The sequence below is a fragment of the Falco rusticolus genome, chromosome W, assembly GCF_015220075.1.
Source record: "Falco rusticolus isolate bFalRus1 chromosome W, bFalRus1.pri, whole genome shotgun sequence".
NCBI lineage: Eukaryota > Metazoa > Chordata > Aves > Falconiformes > Falconidae > Falco > Falco rusticolus.
This window is the reverse complement of record NC_051209.1, coordinates 6,714,435-6,732,922: the sequence shown is the minus strand read 5'-3', so window position 1 is coordinate 6,732,922 and position 18,488 is coordinate 6,714,435. Positions and strand designations below refer to the sequence as shown.

Here is an 18,488-nt window from a genome sequence, read left to right as displayed (position 1 = left end):
GGGCAGGCCGGCAGGCCGAATGGCAGGAAGGCGGGCAGGCAGGCCGGCAGGCAGGAAGGAAGGAAGGCCGGAAGGCAGGCAGGCAGGCAGGCAGGCAGGCTGGCAGGCAGGCAGGCAGGCCAGAAGAAAGGAAGGCAGGAAGGCAGGCAGGAAGGCCGAATGGCAGGCAGGAAGGTGGGCAGGCAGGAAGGCAGGCTAGCAGCAAGGAAGGCAGGCAGGAAGGCCGGCAGGCACGCAGGCCGGAAGGCACGCAGGAAGGAAGGAGGGCCGGAAGGCACGCAGGAAGGCAAGAAGGAAGGCAAGAAGGAAGGGTAGCAGGAAGGCAGGCAGGAAGGCCGGAAGAAAGGAAGGCAGGAAGGAAAGAAGGCAGGCAGGCAGGCAGGAAGGAAGCAAGCAAGCAAGCAAGCAGACGCATGACGCGACTCGACCAAGAGAGAGGGGCCCGCTGCTCCCTGGCCGCTCCCTCGGCCGCTCCGCACCGCTCCGCGCGTCTGCCCACGTGTTCCGTGTATTGCCCCACCTCCGCCCCCCTTCCTCCTTCAGGAGCCGGAGAGGAGGTTTGCATGGCTGAGAGCCGCACGGTGGGATCCGCAGGGTAGGTGTGCTTTAGTTATTTTTTGTTTGTTTTTTTTTTAATATAATGGGGTAGAGCACACGGTTGTGCTGGTGTTCAAACGGTGACTGAAAATGAAAATGCAGAAGTGAATGGGGAAAGGGCAAAGGGAACCAGCGCGGGGGGGACCCAAGAAGTGGGCTGTGCAGGTGGGGACGCAGCGCAGCACCGTGGTCTGGAAGAGGTTCGGAGAAATAGCAAGTGGAGTGCTGCTCTGCATGGCCGTGGACCCCGTTTCTTTCCCTCCACGGCTTCCTCAAGGTTGGTGAGAGACACTCGGTGATGAATGAGAGGCTTTGCACCTGCATTACTTTGCTGGGCCTAGAGATAAAAGTGTAAACCCAAAAGCAGTAATAGAAAAAAGCAAAGATGTCATAAATTGAGACCTTTTGTACTGGCAAGCAGGAAGGCACCCACACTGCTGTGGGGACCGGGTAGGATGGCACCAAGTAGCGTGGGGGATGGCCACTGACGGTGCCTGCCGTGGGGAAAGCAGCATTGTGGTCCCGTGCCTCTGCATGGCCAAGGCTGCTGTCACTGGGGCATGCGTGGGGGATACCAGCTGCACATACACCTCCTATAAAACTTCAGTTTTCCAGATCCCAGGCCTCATTTGCACTGATGTGTATCTTCCCCTGATCCTCTCCTGGACTGGGAAGTGTCCTCCTTCCCACAGCATGCCATGCACACACTGCAGTACACTCGGGTGAGTGTACTCTTCTGCAATAGCAAGGACACATTATTTGCACCCCATGGTGAAATGGTGAGAGAAAAACAGAAATGACTTAACGTGCCTTTCCAAAGGGCACGAAGTGCAGACATACGGTCTAATACAAAAATACACGACAGCCCTTAACTGTGAAAATGTCACCAGGCCAGCACTGGTCCCCCCTCAGCCATGCCTCAGCAGCTGGCCTCTCGGGGACCCACACTGATGTGAACAAGGCTGCCTTTGGTGTGGCCTGGAAGCTGAGGGAGAGGCTGGTGCTAAGGTGGCCGCCAGGGCGGGGGTGGCCCTGCCCTCGTGGGTGTTCTCCCGTGGCCGTTTCATGTAGCTGTGAGGAAGCCAGCCTGGGTGAGGGGTAGCCTCCCTCCGTGGCTGGAGGCTGGGTTCGTTTCTGGGATCAGAGCTGCCCGTAACCCTCCCCAATAGACCCCTCTCTCAGGAGCCCCCAAAGCCACCAGCACTGCCATTTCTCACGCAGAGTAACACTTCAGAGAGAGTACTCACCAGTTCATCCCGCTTCTGGCTGAGCTGCTGGCCCTCATGGAGGTCATGATGAAGTCTTCTGTTCTCAGTGGTACAGAACACAGGGTCGTGTTTGGTGCCTCCAACAACAGCTCCATCAAGGAGCCCTTTGTGCTCCCACCTGCCCAGCACCCCTTTCCCAACAAGAAGGCCCCTCTCTGCGCTCCTGCCTGCCCAGCACCCCTTTCCCAACAGCTTCGCAAAGCTGCAATGCGCTCTGCTTGTGGGGAAGAAGGGCACGGTTCTCCTCAGGGAAAGGTCAGTACCTCACAAGTGAGGCCTGGGGCCTTCCAGAAGGTCCCAAAGGGCCCAGGAGCTGAGGTGCAGGGGACGACGCACCGCCTGCCTCAGATATCCCCTCACGAGGCCTGGGCCAAAATGGAGCTCCTGCGCAGGTGGGGGCCGGGGTGGCCTGCCCTCCCCTCAGGCGGTAGCCCACCAGCAGCTGGGGCGGTGGGAGCCCCAGGGTGCCATCCCTCAGAGGGACATGGGTGGCTTTTGGAGGGTGAAAGATGGCAGAGCCCGCCGGAGTGAAGCGGCCATGCCTGGTGGTAGCATAAAGGTACGCAGTGCCCTCGGCCCCGGCTGGCATGGGGACACCCAGGGCAAGGATGTTGGTGGTGAGGGCTGCTTGCTTGCTGTACCCCAGAGCTGGGCGTCGGGGGACTTGGCAGGCTGGTGGGGCTCAAAGCGCAGCCATTTCCCTCCATTATTAAAGTTGGGTTTTTTTCCATCTGAGTTGTTATTCCCTTGGCGCCAACAGTGGTCTTAGTGCTATACGTGGTACAAAGGAAAAGGCAGGGCCAGTGCCAAATTGCTTATTGTTTAAAATGCAGATTATTTTTTTTTTTCCCTCAAAGTGAATTGGTGCAGAGAAAACTGGAGGAAAAAAAGCTATATGAGCCCAGAGAGGAGGGAGACAAGGCTTTATTTAATTATTTAACCCAGTAACACATCTAGGATCTCTGGATGCCACTGAAGAAATGAAGCGTTAGTTGAGATTAGACCAGGAGGAGCAGGGCCTCGTCAGCCCCTGTCTGCACGACCCTTGCTCCCCACACCCGGGAAGGAAGAGGAGAGCTGGGCAGCCGGTGTTCTGGTGGCGGGGCTGCAGGGCTCCCAGGCCCTCCCGCAGGACATGTTCCCCCTGAGGGCCAGGGAATCTTGGAAATCACACCGTGCAGGCCTGTCCCAGCCCCCTTCCCCAATTTCCAGATGCTTCCTGGGTACCATTTCAGTCTGTTGCACTCAGCTATTTCAGTGCAGCATGTACCTTGGTTCAGCTTACTACATTTCCTGGCCTGCTGCTGCTCTTCATCATGATTATACCGGGGTGTCATTTCAGTGTTTCAGAAGAAAGAAATTGTTAATGTAATTAGGGATGTAAATTACACTTGATTTGTGCCTGGCCTGTTCGGATATCAACCATGTTTTAGTTCTGGATTAATCAAGTCTTAATGAAATCCATTTTTAATATTAGCAATAACTGAAGCATTAGTGGTATTAAAGTAATATAAAAATGCACTACTTTCAGGGAAAATAGAGGTAAATATAATTATTCACCTCACAACAGTGAAAAATTAATAAACCACAAAATGTAAATTTACGATGACACATAAGACTTCACACATAGTAACACAAGTGAAGCTACTTTCTGTAGCAAGACCTTGTCTTTCTGGAGTACACTAGGTTGGCAGACTGAAAATTAATGCAGAAGCTACGGTTAATAATGGGCTATGGTGTTTTGTTTTTAAATTAAATAGGAAAAGGAATAGCACAACTGCTTTACTTGCCCCAGCATTATTTATTTTGCAATTTTAATCTGCTGTATTTTATACTGTCCCCATATGTTCAGTTTTCAGCGTGCCACAGAATTTTGTATGGACAATTCGCAAGTGCAGATGTTGCTGAGGACTGAGAGGGGCTGCTGGCAATTGGGCCTTTTCCCACCTCAGAAGTCACGTGAAGCAATTTGGAACCACGCGATGTTAGTTGAAGTGCTCTGTTAACATGGTAAGCGGTGTTACAAGTATGAGCATTCGATAAAGATTCACATCTTGAGGTTCCTGAATGTGTCCGTTAACTGTAAGTCTCCAAAGACATGTTTTCACCCTGTCTGTAGATTTTAATAGCAGGGTAGTAAAGTACTAGACTGCATTTTGTTCCAATTTGGGGCTATGATTGTGCCCTTTTTCATTCCTATAAAAATCCATCAAAATGTGGCCTTATCATAAAGCTGTGAAAAAGTTGAGCGTGCACATGTTCAGTGGATACTCTTTATGGATTTGCAGATAAGCTTTTTGGAAATTTTATCAGACTATTTTGAAAATAAATTGATTAATGTTACAAAGTGCTGTGTTGCTACAATAACTGATGCAATGGAAGAACCCATGTGGAAATTAATAATTCTGGCGGCATGGCATGCACAGCCTGCATATGGTGCCATTAATGAGTCCTAGGGCCACGCACCAAATGACAGCAACTAAACAAGCGGCTGCATGGCAGTTTGCTCAGTGAGCACGATCCGCTCCATGCACGGGACCAGGCAGGGGTCCTCTGGAAGAAAATGGCATGTGATGAAGTAATTAATGTCTGTGTCAAAAATGTATGCTGAAGAAGCTGGCTGCAGCTATGGTGTTGATGCTCTCCAGTCCAACACCACAAGCGGTGCTGATGGAAGGGCTGCTGCTGCCTGGCTCTCTGTGTTGACTTGTCTGTGAGATGCTTCTTCTCCCAGGGCTTTCCTGGCCATGCTCAGCCACAGGGCTCAGTGGGCCCTCCACCGTGATGGAGGGCATGCAGCACCATCCTGCATCTTGCCCCGCAGCAGTATTTTCGCCCTGCCAGCAGTGCAGTGGCTGCCCAGGAGCAAGGGAGAAGGGTGCAGGCTCTGCTGCTCAGCAAGTTCTCTGTGTGATGGCTTTGCACAAGCAGATAAAAAGAGAAAGAGCCATGGTGGGGACAGAACAATAATTAAGACAGAGGTCTTTTCTGAGCTTTTTTCCTGGTGAGTTATTTTTAAAGGAATGAAGCTGAAACCACAACATTTTTGCTAATGACCCCTTCTACGACAAGTCTTGCCTTTCTTTGCTTAGCTATGTTTTAAGTAATGTGTAGTGAGTGGTAATTTTCAAAAACTCCGTATTTTCTTCACTTATTTACTCTTTAAGACTGAAAATGGGCAGGGGACTGTAGGCCACACAGAGCTATAAAATATTACACTTCACTTTATTCATAATGGTGTTTTAGATTTTGAGTGCTGAACCACCAGAATAGAAAAGAAAGTTGATAGTTTTTGCAAGGTCAGGAATAAGAAAATAAGACCTGATGAGTTTCTTTAAAATAGTCTAACTCCTGGATGCCCAGCCTGTGCTCTGTGAAGCTTCACCGTATGTGAACTCACCACTTGTGTGTGACTGTGCTGAGAGTCCATGGGAGTGTCAGTGAGCTAGCAGTAGTAAATTTAGGGACCCGTCACCAAATTGAAGTCCAGGTATTGCAGAGCTGTTCTAAGAAAAAGCCTTAGAAGTGTTTGTTCCAGGCAGAGATGGTAGTGGCATGTATTTTTAGGCTAGACAACACATGCCTGTGAAAAAGTTACTACTGGTCTTTTTTGGGAGAAAGTCTAACACCCTCAGTGTTTGAGATGTGTCAGGATTCAGGATGGGTGAATTATAAACTGGTAAAAATTTTTATTTCTCTTCTTTCACTTGCAGCTGCTTAAATAGACCAGAATAGTCTCTGTGCCCAGGGCCATGCTGTTATCGATTTGTTAATAAGTTAAGATTGTTTGACTTTATTTGATTGATTAATTGATTTTATAAAATCATTTTATAAAATTGAAAAATAGAAGGATAAGAAATATTTTTAATGAAACTTATAGTTGCACAGTAAAAGCTGCTATGAGATCATCTGTATGTCCTGTATCAAGGCTAGAAGAAGGGGCTGGAACCATTGTTAAAACTTAGGTAATAACTCTAGGGTTGAAAGTTTTTTTTTGTATTTGACCAGTCTTCTGTACGCAGAGGTGTATTGAAATGTCAGAATATGAGATTAATGGAAACTGGGGAGAGTCGACTGGAACAGCTTGTAGTTACCTGCCAAGAAACTGTGAACTTTAGTAAAAGGTAATTCCGGCAGGGGGAGATCGCGACCACCGACTCATATACCACCTACCCAAATCGTACCCCAGACCCATTTCTAGACCTTTCTAAGCTCTACTGCGCAGAATCGGATATAGGAGGAGAATATGTTAATGATTTATGGGAAATATCATGGTTATTCATGAATATTTAATGAATATGTATGAATAAGTTCTATATATGGTGTCTGATTTTGAGACCTGGTGTGCGTTGATCGTGAGAGGACTCACTCACGCACCCGGCCGTCAATAAAGAAGTGTCTGCTTATCTACATCACATTGGTGTCGATAAGTTCTTCATTCCGAGATTTCGGTAACAATGCTACCCTTAGAGCCAGGGAGTAGAGCCTCAACTCAGAGGTCACAGATAGTTGATGGAGCATAGTGGATGACCAAGCTTGTCTCCTCAGCCATGCCTCAGAGCTGTACCATCCAAACCCTGCTGGCATCCCATGAGGTAGGAACTTGTTCAACACCAAACGGGGGGTGGGAATGGAAGAAAAAAATAAATAAAGCTTATGAAAGGTTTCTAGAACTATCTGACGGTACCAGTGTGCCTCCTGACATCTGTGATGGCACACCCTTGAGAAGAGGTGGAGGCAACGGAGATGACTAGATGGGGCCAAGATAGTCTAATTAATTTTCTCTCCTGCTAATTTTGTAGATTAAAGAGATGTGATCCAGAGCTGCCATGTTAGTCTTTGCAATGAAGCAGGGATGGAACTAAGTCAAACTTAATAAATTGTATAGAATAACCCCCCTAACCACTAAACTGTTTGCTTCCTCCAACCTCCTCCCGCAAAAAAAAATAATAATCTTAATTATATCATTAAATATCTATGTTTTATATAGTTTGTAGTTTATTTTAAAATTATAGGCATTTTTAAGTCTCTTCTGCTTCACAAGTATGTATGGCCTCATCCACATTTGCAAGGAGCCTTGAATCTGTAGTCCATTGTGTAAATATTTTTAGGAGTTAAATCCCATAGTCATTGGGTCATAATTGTCATTAGAACAAATGGGAGGTTTAAGTAAGGACTGAAAACTTTCACCATGGTAAAACTTCAGGGGACAAAGAAAAAGGAACCAAGACATTTCCTAAGGAGAACCTCAAAATCCTTGCTGCAAACTTTAGTGACAGAAGTCTGAGGGGATGAAGTGAAGGAAGAAATTTGGCCTTTGCAGATCAAAATGCTTTTACTGATGTCTTCAGGAGTATTTGGAGTGTCCTGTCCCCAGTCCTTTTGTCACCTGTACCTCTGGCACTTTGTTTGAAGTCTTATGACACTTCAGCACTCTACACGTGACATTTCTTTATCAGCTTTTTCCCTTAACATTATTCTTCTCGTTGTTTTGCAGTTGAAATGTATTGGTTTCCCTTGTATATTTAATAATGTTTCTTTAATAGCAAAGAATAAAACATTTGTCAAGGTCTGGCCCTTACTTCTTTAAAGCTGAGGATTTTACACCTCTTCTTCAAGCTTAACGGAGTCCAGCACACTCTGATCAGAGGAGGTTGTACAAGTCAGTGGTGCTTTGTCAGTAGTTTTGGGAAACATCGCTATAGAAATTCATAATGACTGTTGAAATCTGTGCTTATGGTTTCTGTCACAAGAGATCTGCACTGCAGTATGAGGTCTGGGGACTGAAAAATGTGCATTACAGGAATATAGTGGAAAATGGTGGTATCATGGACTGGCCAAGATCAGTAAGAATATCATAAGACTTCGTGTTTTCCTGAGAGGAAGGTACAGAGAGGGTGAAAACCTCCCCCAAACCTAATTTTTGGTTAACCTTGCTAACTGAAGTTCTGAGTGTATGCTCAGAATTACAGTTGTGAGCTATGCAATCTATTTTCTAACATCTAACAAGTAGCAATTGAGCTTTTAATTGGCTCAGAGCCATGTTTTCCCACAAAACAGTTTCATTTTAGCAAGAAGTAGTTGAAGGTAATGCTCTTTTGATGTAACCACCCTAGGGAGCAGTCAGCGTGCGTTGCCTTGTCCAGTTTAGAAAGGTGTTTTAGAGATGGGTGATTTCCTTGTTTGCAGGATTGAAAATTATTTGACCAGTGGGGTATCTGTCGCTGTCCCACCCAGCTATTACTAGCACTCTGTCCACAGCATTTCTTTGAAACCCAGAAAATCGCGAGATCATGACTGCCACGATATCAGCACCTCACCAGCTACTGCCTCTCTGCTGGCAGAAGTCTGACCTTGTACAGCTCCTGAGCAGTCTCATTATGTTCAGCTCGTCCACAGAAACAAAACTGGTGCCTTCACCTTTCTTCCTTTCTCAGACATAGCTGGTTTTGGAAAGAATAACTTGAAAGTTTGGATGGAAATTCTGAGAGATCATATTAGGATTTATGTAAGTAGGAAATGTTTTTCAGAGTAAAGCAGAATGTGACTCTAAAGAATTGTGGTACCAGAATCACATTCTTCAGGGATGCTTCTTCACAGAAAAGAGGTGTCTCTTTTTGGTTTATCTGAACTAATTTTTACAGTATATAAAAGAAATCTTGAAAATAGCACTCTTCTTCCAAAATAATAATATTCACTAGAGTTATTCTAGAGTAGGCTCTGAGTAGACTCCCTTTATTAAGAAGCTTCATTTTAGAAGCTTAATCTATAGGTACATATTGTGAGGTTTATGATAAGTAGTGTAGTTTAGTAAACATATATTCAGTACAGTCTCATTTCCACAGAAACAAAGAAACCAAATTAATACTTAATCTAACCTCACTTAATTTTGGTACAGTTTAACTAAGAATAGGTTTCATCTATTGCATCAAAAATATTTGTTCTCTAGTTTACATGGAAAGATAATATAGTAGGGAGAAAAATATTCTTTTGTACTTCTGTGAATTCCTATTAAAAATTTGGTTTACTTTCCTATTCTCTAGTGGAAGGGTATGTTTGATTTCAATTAAAATGAAATGTCATAATTTTAGGACATGCTGCATAGTTTTAACGGGTATGCAATACCTTAGTCTGTTAGGGAGAAAGCAGTGGGTTTGGAAAAAGGCCAATAGGTACAGGGAATGTTTCACATTCACAGTGGAAGTAGGCACGTACATGCATTCTACCAGCACACTGCAGGGGCAGTGGGTTTCCTCTTGCCTGCTTCCTTTGTAATTGCAGGGTTTAGGGCTATCTCTGTTAGACCTTTCTAGTGATGGATTTCCTAAATCCTTCAGCCTCATCATCAGTTTCATGGATCTGAGCAGTCATGGCCCAGCTGGAAATGCTGTGTGCTGTAACCAGCCGCTGTGTTCGTGGGCAGCAGTGGTAGTCAGTGATATTTTGTTCTTAATAAGACTGTACAGTATGTTCTGTAAGTGAGGAAAGTCCACATTAGTGAATTTTAACATACAAAAATATTTTTTGTAAAAAATGCAGTGTGCCATTGAAAGCATCATCATACATGCTATTTTTTAATTCAAAAGAGGGTTTCCATGTTTTGGGGGTTTTTTTGCCATTTAAGTTTGTCATGTAAAAATTTCTTTTTGAGTCAAACTGCAATGACGTTAGTTCTGTCCGTTTACCTCAGTCAAGTAAATGGGCATATGTAGGTAGTTACAGAAATACATAGGTCGTGATGACAGCTTGGCTAAGAATACAAAATGTGCAATAAAGCAATTTCTTATAAAGATTTCAACGGGTATCTTTAATATTTCCTAAAGAACCAGCATCTGGAAAAAAATGTTTTTCCCCTGGAAACATTTTTTAAATTATTTTTTTTCATTAAATGATAGGGAGATGTTATTTGGAGGTGTATTATAGCTGATTAACTTAGTGAAAAACCAGTAAACCGAACATTATTGTTGTTACTGTTTGTCTACTGCTATTCATCTGGTTGCTGATTAAAGTACAGCAAAATATTCTACTTAATATAATTTATGGCTTTCCTTACAAAGCTGAGAAATAAAGGTAGGACATGTTTGGTATGAGACATGCCACCTAAAATGTCCATTTCACTCAAAAATGTATGTGGAATGTCCAGGCTTCTGGATGAATTCAGTGTGCTGATGAGTGTCATTGCTGCCAATCTGCACGTGCTGTCATTCTGCAGGACCAAGCCCTTTGTTTGGGTAAAAGAGGTTGTTTCTCTGTAAGTTTGGAACTGAATCAACATAGTATATGTATGAAACAAACTGTTCTTTTCTTCCTTTGGGTTTTATGTCTTTTCTGTTCTTTCTTCTAATTTGGAATTGTGGGTAGTCATAAATACGACTGGATGGATATCAGAACTACCAGTTCAAATACAATTCTGTTGTAATGTTTGAAGATAAATGTTATTTTTTAAGCAGAGGAAGAAGTTTTGAGCTATGAGATAGCATCATAACATAACTTTTCATAAAAAGATGTATTTGAAAAGTATAACTCTGAGTGTGTTTTGTAAAATGTTTAATGCCCTAATTTTTCCTATGTCAAAATTTCAACTAATTCTTAAATTTTATTTTAAATTCTTATTTCTAATATGGAAAATAAATTTCTTGATCACCCACTACTATGTCAGAAAACTACACCATGTAATTTCTTCCATAAAGTGTGAGAATCATCTTAAAACTACATGGAATTTTACTGTATTGCTCTCTGGAAATCTGCTGCAGAAACTCAGTCCTTTGATTAATAAAAAAGAAGTTTTTTCATTCCTCATGTAAACATAAGCATGATAACATTTTTATTAGTATCATCCTGTAACTTAAGTAGTGCTTTCTCTCTTGTGTTTGTTTCTTGAGTTTGTTTATGGATAATACTACTGATCAGGCTAGGATAAATTTTAAGTTCCTTACACAATAGATTCTCCATTCTCTTCTAAATAGCCCTTCCCTGCCTCTTTTTCATCTTGAATCCATCTTTTCTGAACAAGTTGACTAGAATTACATACAGCATTCCACATATGGTCCTTGTAGGCTCTTGTACAATGAAATTAATGGTTGCCTACGCCTGCTAGAAATAACCTGGATTACATCCTAGGATCCCTTTGATTTCTTACAACCATATCATATTGATACTGATAATTATCTTACAATTGAGTAGTATGTCCAGATCATTCTCCTGTATTATTTCTAGCTGGTGTTTTCCAGGTTATAGCTTTTTTGTTATGATTATCAAACTGGTAGACTTATCTTAGCCGTCCAGGTGTAGATCCTTAGCTCTAAAAGAGGTGTCAAGAATAGCTGTGCTGACTCACTCTCTGGAGGGTTCGCTATCTAGCTATGTTTGAGACCTGTCTTCTGGATGGCTGCGTTAGATGAGGTGAATCACTCACTAAGTATACTTTTAATTATATATTATTAAACCTAATCTCCTTTCTATTGCTTTGGTCAGATTGAGCAGATCTGCCAGTATGAGGCCGCTATCATCGCCATTACCTCCCTTAATTTGTCACTGGAACGTTTCATTAGTGTACCCTTCCACTTACTACAGAGATCATTGTTGAAATAAGCAGTAAGATCAGTTCCAGCTCTAATCCTTGATGAGTATTGTGGGTTATAATCAAGCAGTATGTTCAGAAAACTTACTGTCAGCTCTTCTTTTCCTAGTTAAATATCATGGTTTTCCAAGCTAACTACACTTTTTTCTGTGTTAGATTATCCAACACTTCTGAAGTCCAATCACATGAAATCTAGACTGCTTAAATCATAAGGTTTCCCATCAGAGGAAAATGTTAGATTTGTCTAACATGATCTGTCTCTTGTAAGTTGTTCTCCCACTTATGTCCATGTGCTTAATTATTGTTTTCTTTGAAAATTATCCTTAAACTTTGTCTATTCAAGTCTAGCTAATGGTTCAATGGCTGCTAAGTTTTTCTTTAAAATGTCCACATTTGCCATATTTCAATAATATATTTGTGTTATTTGTTTGATAGACCGATGATTTACTGTGCCAGCTCTTTAAGTCATCTGGGCTGGAGATCATCCCCAGATTGAGCACATTAAAGTTTCTGAGTACTGCTTCCATCTCAGATACGATCATTTTACTTTCTATTACTTTATTCTCATTAGCAGTGTTGTCTTTATTTTTGGCATCGAACTAATATTTTTATCTGTGCAAAGGTGGGACAAAGCTTGCAAATTCCACAAGTCATGATGCTGTTGTTTCAAACATATTTTTCATGTAAATGATGACATTTGAATAGAGACTTCAGATTTGGAGGTATTTTAGTTAATTCTAGCAGATGCTGAATTGAATATTATGGGCCTTTTTCTAGGAGGCGCTAAAAACTTGAATCCTACTGACCTCGAAGGCAGGAAAGAGTGCCATGGAAGGTTTTAGTATCTCATGCCAATAGTTAATGGGAGTATCTACAGTCATTTCCCGAATGTCATGGGGAAGAAAATATTAATCTATTTCAGTCTTTCAAAAAGTTACCATTTTCCTCTATCTGCATAACAGGTATCCGTCTCTGTCTTCTGAACAATTTCAATCAAGAAAAAATATTCTAAAGAAACAGTGGAACAAGAGTTGGCATATGGAGCCTGGGCTCAGGCCATTGGCGGCGCTAAACCCACAGTTACGGAGTGGTGCTCATGTGCTGCAGCTAATGTCTTCAGAGAGATGGGGCAAGCATCACAATCCACACATGAACAAATTTGCTAAGTCAATAATGGAAGAATGCTAAAGAAAATTTATCCCCTTGGAGATTTTACATTCTTCCTAGAATTTAATCGAAGATGAATAACTTGGTTACTTGTTTTTGTTAAAATCAAACATGCTTGTTCTTCACTTGCAAAAATAGGAAACTTCTTTCAAAGTAACACTCTTCATGAAAGAATACAAGCGTGCAGCTGCTACATGACTAAGTGATTAAAAACCTTAGTGATGGCTAATTCATTGAAGGTGATACATTTACTCTCAAGGCCAAGTATCATAGAAATAGATGTTTAGCTTTTTCTTCCTTAATGTGAACTAAACCACCAATAGTTTTGAGTAGGTTTGCAAGAGTTTTCATATCCAGTTTTGCCCAGCTGAATTCAGGCTATGACAACCAGAATTGTCTTCTATCTAATATTCCTCTTTTATACATGAGTCTTCATACTCATAGTTTTTACACAAAAAAATGTTTCAAACTGTCTAAGACCAAGGGTAAAGTTCACAACATTTTATACAGCCTGCTGAAAAAATGCCAAGATAGGTGGCATTTTCTGTGCTGGCATACATTGCTTGTCCTTATAATCTAATTAAAAGATTATGTAAAAATACATGGAAATAAGAATAGAAAAGGGATGAAGAAGAACATAATTGAAGGAATACATAGTGGTTGGATTAGTTATTTTCACAATTAGCTACTTGAATTAGCTACTTGACAGGCAATATAGAAGAAAGAATAAAGGGCTATCTCTGACAAGGACAGTTTTTAGTGAAGCTGCTACTGTAAGTGTATTATGATTTAAATATAAAGAGCTTCAGGTTTCAGTTAAATGGATTTTGATTCTGCTTATTTTTCTAATGCTAGATTTGTTTCATTTCCATATTAAGTTCCTTTTATTAAACCATGCAATATATGATAGAAATTTCAACCTTTGTTTCAAGCGCAACAGAGTTTTCTGGGAATGGCCCAGGACATAATCTAACTTTTTTAAACAAACAAACAAACAAACATAGATTTGTGCTTAATAAAGAGATTAAACATAAAATCTTAGGTTTGGTTTAAATATTGTGAACTGGAGACACAGGTGTGTTTTTTCTAGATCTAGGAGAAGGTCTGCTTTGCCATCGATCAGCTCATAGTTTTACCAGTGTTTTCTCTGGCATAGTCGTCAGAGGTTTGATTATACCGAGCTGTTTTGCTAGGTGGAGTGCCGTATCAGCAGGGGAAAACCGAAGGGAAGAGCTATGTGAAAAACACCAGAAAAATCTAATGACATTTTATGAGAATTGAGTTGATTATTTGGGATGAATATGAGGAGGGAAATCCTACTAGAATAAATTTTCATGGCAAACTAGTTTCAATGTTTTGGAGGGAACCAAATTTCATACTAAACTAAAGTTGGAAGTAGGTCTTTGTTCATCCACTCAGGAAGAAGAAAGATGACATTGCATACATGTAACCATATATTTATGGAGATAGATGCATATGGACATATTATACATATTGATATATATATATATGTACATATTAGATAGATATAGCCAATCAAAATTAGTAAAACATCTGAAATAGCAGGTGTGGTATGTGAGATACTCATTCACAGATTAACTTTGTAAAAATGTTGTAATAATGAAAATTACATAAACAATCACAAACTTTGTTTTGCCTTACAAAAACTGTGAGGGTTGTTAGACTAGAGATCATTATAGCGTTCTGTTTATGTAGAAAACCCACTGCATAAAATATGCATTTTTTCCAGTTCACATAATGAATTTAGGTGATCGAGGGCTGTCAGATTGTTGTGTCATACAGCAAAAATATCAAATAAAATAGAAAAATTTATCTGGAACACGCTTTCCTTCATCATAAATGAATTTTCCCTAGAAATTTTAGAACATAGTTGAAAGTGGCTGGAAGATTTCTGGGAGTTCATTACAGTCATAGATTAGTAGTTTGTCATGAGACTACCACTGGAAATTAAAGATTGCACATGGCATTCCACAGCTGTGAGATGTGTCCACTGACTGGCACATTGCTGGCAATTTGGAATTTCAGCACTTCGCACGTACTCTCTATGCACTTACTTTGTGCATGTTTGGATAATCATAGAGTAAATACAGAAGAGGAAATATATATCTTGAAAGAGGAAATGTCTGTGCATCTTTCACATCATATGTTGAATATTATCAGAAGCAATAAAATATCTTTCAGTGCTCAATAGAAAACTGGAGCGCTTCATGGAATGCTGTGAATGTTAGTGTGTTTCCTACTATGAAACTGGTCAGAAAATTTTAGGGAATGCTACATTTCAGAGTTTGGTCAGCAAAAGCAGGTAGTGGGCACTGAATCAGTGAAGTGAGCTGAGAACAAAAAAAGACTCTTTCAGGTTTGTAAATGTTTTTTTAAAATGTAAACAGGCCATCACAGAGTTAAGTATTAGACGTGTAAGTAAACCAGCGATATATGTTACAAAAGTAAGATTTCTCATTCTGGTATAGTTAATTAAAAAAACCTTCATCTAAAGAGAAAATAAAATCCTCAAGGAGTCTTTCCATGGATGCCAAAAATTTTGGGGAAGAACTACCCAGAGTCCATGCCCCACCTTTCAGGAAATATGTTCAGGGCTGTTTTCTGGATTCTTAATTTAAAATAACTGTTCTTGCTAATGACATAAGGGAAGATGCTATATCAAATTTGGCAGTAGATTTTCAAATGGCCAATGAGACAGTTCAAAAAACTGCAAGACAATCTGCTTAGCTGTCTTTGGCTACTGCTGTTTTGGCTTCTAGTGAGACCACCATTTCACCCAAGGCGTCTGGATTTAGTAAAGCAAGAGCAGCATGAACATGCAACCATAGCTGACCAAACAACGGCAGCAAAACCTATTGTAGCTGCATATCTTACAGAACCCACAATAAATCACAGGTCTAATCCTCTTGACTATTCATAATCCAAAGAAACTATCTGGCCAACATTCACACTTTTGGCTAAATAAGTACCTTGGAAGCTCTCCCACTATTGTGTCATGTAGATGAATATGCAAGGCAGGAGGATTATATTCTGACTCTACAGGGTAAGAATACACTCTGCAGCCGCACTCTACAAACTCTTTTCTGTTTAAATTTCATGTCCATTCAGGAGCTTATCACTGTCAAACTCGACGTATTCATCCTCGGTTACTAGTATCGCCATCCTTTCCGACGAAACAGTGACTCTGTGGGTCTTTGCTGAGTTTTCTATCTCACACTTTGCATAGTGTCTGCTGTCACTGCCAAACATCACCCCAAATCCTTGAAGATCCCATCAAACAAGGTGTTATTTTTACAGCCACAAATTCTGGGTGGATGTCCTACTTCATTCTGTTTTCCTAACAAAATGTCTTCTCTGCTCTTTTGAACCCTTTGCTCTCACAGTTGGCTTTTGCATTGTGTTTCTTTCTTTCACAGGCCTTCTTTTCAGGATTTGAAGTTGGGAAAAAAATGTATCTTGTAGGAACACATTCAGTATGAAACCAGATGCTTGCTTACTTCCTTCCATCTATTTTCCACACCCCAGGCTTTACTTCAGAGGATTGCAATGAAACAAGCGCTCTCGGCAGATGTCTTTGGACCACTGCAGTGCTTTCCATGGCAGTAGAGCAGCCTTTACTGTAACAAAGCACTCAATTTTCTTATGCACAATGACAAGATAACACTAAAATGTATACTCAGAAGTAGGGACATGAGCAGTTTTATCTCTGATTTTAAGTACACACGTATGTGCTTAACTCTAAGGGTGTATTTTTAAATCCCAGTTAAGCATGTGCTTCATGCTTAAACACTGTGTTGAATCAAGATGGGAACACACATGTGGTTAAAATTAAACGTGTATTTAGTGCTCTTTTGGAGGCAAAACCTAAATTGCTATTTTTAGGGTCTGCCTCAGGAACTATGCCCTCTTTCCTTCCTATTACTTCAGTATTAAAAGAACCTCCTCTGACAAAATGTATTTTTCTTTATCTCCTTGTGGATTGCAGACATAATCTATTTGGTGGTGGTAACTTCAGCTGTGATCCAAAGGAAAAAACCCTGAAACTCTAGAAATTTCAAGCTATTTTCACTAATTAAGCAGACAACTGGCTTGTGCACCTTGATAGATGTGTAGCAAGAAGCTCACTACATCGTAGTGTTCCTGGCTCTGGACAGCCTACAACAGATAGCATCCTGTAAAAGCTTACCCTAGCTATGAGTCAGTATAAAAAATCTTTTCCAGTACCCTACCCATCATGGTTTTTTTCCTACTGGTATAAACCAACAATAAACAGTGAGATGCCAGAATATCAAAAATCAGAAAAGTAATGCCATTTCATAGTGGTGCTGAAGCCCTTTGCTCTGTCAGGGGAGAGGAGAAGCAGAACTGTGGCGGCTGTAGACCACAAGTGTCTTATATTAGGCCAACAGATAACTGGAAAAATTTGTCAATTTTTCAGTAACACAGTCCTTTCACCAGCTCTGGCATTTTGCTTTCTTCCCTGCTTTAGTAGTAAGTATGTATCTGTAAGGAAGGGATGTGAAACAGAGATTTTGTCCAGAAGTATGTTGGTTTTTTGTCAACTCTATCCATTGTCTGAATTAAAAATGTATACTACCTTTCTTTGTTACCTTACTTTTCCCAGACCTGCAAGGGCAAAAGAAGAGATTTTGGTAGCACAAATTAAAAGTCTGGAATGTTTAAAACAGGGAAGATGAAGTGATGGCTGTTTGTGTCACCAAAACAGCCATTGGCATGATGACTTTGGAGCTTAAGCTAGTGGAGACTTCATTAATTTAGTCCTAAACATTGTGCTTTACAGTAATATGTAGACAGTAATTACATGGAGAACTGTAACCAAGAGGGAACAACAAGGTTCTGGGCACGTAAGCCACATGCCCAGGGCTCCAGACAATGATGTTGTATATCCTAATATGTCCCACATATAAAACATGAGATCATTCTAGATCATTTTCTCTGTGAGATGCAGTGAAACATGCAATTACATTTCATTGACATGTCATTGCATTACCTGTAGAAGTTCAGTGACATGCTGTTGTTTGACGTTTCCAAAAACTCATATTATTTTTATCTGTGTAAAGTGACGTAAAGGAAAGGAAGATTCTGTGCTTTATTTAGTCATTTTCCAAACAAGTGGGGTTTTGTTGTTTGTTTCTCATTTTTTAAATTGGTAAGAATACAATGTATTCAAAGTAATAAGGCTGTGACTTCCTCTGGTGAGTTATTTAATACATGGAAAACAGGTTAATTGCTCCTTAATTGTCAGTCTTCGAGTTTTACCTTGTATTTGGGCTGCACAGAAAATCCCTGCTCCTAACTTGTAACACTGGCAAGGTATGACTCAATTGCTCAGGTTGGGCTGCCTGTGCAGATTAAATACAGAACCTCAAAGCACACTTGGGATAGGAGACCTGCTTTTAAAATCTGCGTTACTTTTATCAGCTTCTAGTCCTGCTGTTGCCAACTGAGGAAATTCTTAGAAATTAAACTTCAACATTTCAATTTCTAAAAATAAATTAATTTTAGAATTTATACTTTACCTTTAGAACTTAAGACTTAAATTCTTCTTGAAGTAAGTGTGACAATGACTGGTATAACTAATGCTCTTTTACCCCTATGTTATATAAGATTAGGCATCATTTATTTTACTATTCTGAGCACTTGTGTTTTTTGATAAACCACAGATTTCAATACTGAAAATATGAAAATACATAACTGTATCATATCCCATAGGGTCTTACCACCTCTTTCCTTGCTAACAATCCTTTTTGTTCAGCAGATGCTAATTACATTTGTCTCTCCAACTGCCTAATTGAACAACACATTAACTGGAACTCTGCACGAGTGTTCCACCT

The 18,488-nt window shown here is 40.8% G+C and overlaps 1 long non-coding RNA gene across 3 annotated transcripts in view; it reads left to right on the top strand.

Annotated features, from left to right (window-relative positions):
- The first annotated feature begins 320 nt into the window (after window positions 1–320).
- The window catches only part of LOC119140908, a 56,597-nt gene continuing 38,429 nt past the window's right edge, over window positions 321–18,488 (top strand). Inside the window, exons 1-3 of one of the 3 annotated variants that reach the window (XR_005101782.1) lie at window positions 321–595; window positions 3,718–3,875; window positions 5,579–5,622. This is a non-coding gene — a long non-coding RNA (uncharacterized LOC119140908). Of the gene's footprint in view, window positions 596–3,717; window positions 3,929–5,578; window positions 5,623–18,488 lie in introns of those variants that run through there. The other 2 variants (XR_005101781.1, XR_005101780.1) reach the window with 2 other exon arrangements.